Source organism: Natator depressus, chromosome 28 (assembly GCF_965152275.1).
Source record: "Natator depressus isolate rNatDep1 chromosome 28, rNatDep2.hap1, whole genome shotgun sequence".
In the NCBI taxonomy this organism is placed as follows: domain Eukaryota; kingdom Metazoa; phylum Chordata; order Testudines; family Cheloniidae; genus Natator; species Natator depressus.
Window position 1 is genome coordinate 11,417,384 of NC_134261.1, and position 2,500 is coordinate 11,419,883.

A 2,500-nucleotide genomic window follows, 5' to 3' on the forward strand; every position below is an offset into this window, starting at 1 on the left:
AGCGCCACATCGATCGGAAGGCGAGAGAGGAGCGGGCCCCCCCTCCCTCCGGGGGGCGCCGACAGTCGGAGTTCGCATCCCGGCCACCGGGCCTGCACCGGGGGTGCGAGGGGACGACGGGGTCCCCGGAGGAAAAGAGCCGGAAAAGGGGGGGCTCGGGGGGGCCGGGGGCCGCCCCACCTGCCAACGTGCCCCTGTCCCCCCTCACAAGATCGGGTACAACGCGCAGATTGGTCCCCGAGGCTCATCTCTGGTTCTCACAGGTTCCGAAAAACCTGTTCTCAGAAATCTCCTCGCACCCGTCAAAATGAACTAGTCGAAAAATCCAACCGCCAATTTAGGGGGACCAATCTGAAATCCTATCCGACCTCCTGGTTCTCTCGGTCGGCCGAGGGCACTTTTGGCGACCCCATCCGGACTTCCGTGAGACTGCCGGCCATCAGGTCAACCCGTCACTTTGAATGGGGTTGACCTGATGGCCGAGCAGGGACTTAGACATTTTTTCAGCCTTTTCCTCGGGGTTGACCTGGTGTCCCGGGGGGACTTAGACATTTTTTTCAGCCTTTTCCTCCGGGTTGACCTGGTGTCCCGGGGGGACTTAGACATTTTTTCAGCCTTTTCCTCCGGGTTGACCTGGTGTCCCGGGGGGACTTAGACTTTTTTTCAGCCTTTTCCTCCGGGTTGACCTGGTGTCCCGGGGGGACTTAGACTTTTTTTCAGCCTTTTCCTCCGGGTTGACCTGGTGTCCCGGGGGGACTTAGACATTTTTTTCAGCCTTTTCCTCCGGGTTGACCTGGTGTCCCGGGGGGACTTAGACTTTTTTTCAGCCTTTTCCTCCGGGTTGACCTGGTGTCCCGGGGGGACTTAGACTTTTTTTCAGCCTTTTCCTCCGGGTTGACCTGGTGTCCCGGGGGGACTTAGACTTTTTTTCAGCCTTTTCCTCCGGGTTGACCTGGTGTCCCGGGGGGACTTAGACTTTTTTTCAGCCTTTTCCTCCGGGTTGACCTGGTGTCCCGGGGGGACTTAGACATTTTTTTCAGCCTTTTCCTCCGGGTTGACCTGGTGTCCCGGGGGGACTTAGACTTTTTTTCAGCCTTTTCCTCCGGGTTGACCTGGTGTCCCGGGGGGACTTAGACATTTTTTTCAGCCTTTTCCTCCGGGTTGACCTGGTGTCCCGGGGGGACTTAGACATTTTTTTCAGCCTTTTCCTCCGGGCTGACCTGGTGGCCGAGCGTCTCGCCGTCCGCGGCCGGAGCTAGAGATGCCCCCCCCCCCAGGCCAGCCTGCGAAGCCGCGGCCAGGATCGGGCCCCTGGAAGTCTGACTAAAAATTTTCACCGACCCCAAAAACGGTTAGGGGGGGCCTCATAAAGCCTCCGGAGCGAAAAAAAAAAAAAACGGAAAAAAGGATCGGGCCCACCCGAGGCAGGGGAGTCAGTAAGGGAAAGGGGACGAGGCGGCCCGGAGCCGGGTGCCCGGAGCCGGGTGCCGGCGGCCAGGATCGGGCCCCTGGAAGTCTGAAAAATTTTTTTCACCGACCCCCAAAGTGGTATTGGGGGGGGCTCATAAAGCCTCCGGAGCGAAAAAAAAAAAAAAACGGAAAAAAGGATCGGGCCCACCCGAGGCAGGGGAGTCAGTAAGGGAAAGGGGACGAGGCGGCCCGGAGCCGGGTGCCCGGAGCCGGGTGCCCGCGGCCAGGATCGGGCCCCTGGAAGTCTGAAAAAAATTTTTTCACCGACCCCCAAAGTGGTGTTGGGGGGGGCTCACGAAGCCTCCGGAGCGGAAAAAAAAAAACGGAAAAAAGGATCGGGCCCACCCGAGGCAGCGGAGTCAGTAAGGGAAAGGGGACGAGGCGGCCCGGAGCCGGGTGCCCGGAGCCGGGTGCCCGCGGCCAGGATCGGGCCCCTGGAAGTCTGAAAAAAAAAATTTCACCGACCCCCAAAGGGGTGTTGGGGGGGGGCTCACGAAGCCTCCGGAGCGGAAAAAAAAAAACGGAAAAAAGGATCGGGCCCACCCGAGGCAGGGGAGTCAGTAAGGGAAAGGGGACGAGGCGGACCGGAGCCGAGTGCCTACGGCCATACCGGACGGAAGGCCCCCGATCCCGTCCGATCTCGGAAGGTAAACCGTCCCGGGCCTGGCTAGTACTTGGATGGGTGACCGCCTGGGAATCCCAGGTGCCGTAGGCAGCTTTTCCCGCTGCGAGCCAGCTCTCTCCTTTTCTGGGGAACAAGGGCAGGGTCGCCCTGCCAGGGGCCCTGGGGCTGAAGTCCCTGCCGGCCACCAGGTCAACCCGGAGCCTGCCCCTCTGCGGCCAGCAGGTCAACCCCATACCGGCAGGGGGTTGACCTGGTGGCCGGGAAGCAGAGCGGCCAGCAGGTCAACCCCATACATTCAGCGGGTTGACCTGGTGGACGGGAAGGAAAGCGGCCAGCAGGTCAACCCCATACTTTCAGCGGGTTGACCTGGTGGCCGGGAAGGAAAGCGGCCAGCAGGTCAACCCC

General features: G+C 60.9%; 1 non-coding gene across 1 annotated transcript; it reads left to right on the forward strand.

Moving 5' to 3' along the window:
- The first annotated feature begins 2,066 nt into the window (after positions 1 to 2,066).
- Positions 2,067 to 2,185, forward strand: LOC141979826 (5S ribosomal RNA). Its single transcript, XR_012637216.1, has one exon. It is a non-coding gene; the product is annotated as a 5S ribosomal RNA (ribosomal RNA).
- The last annotated feature ends 315 nt before the right edge of the window (positions 2,186 to 2,500 follow it).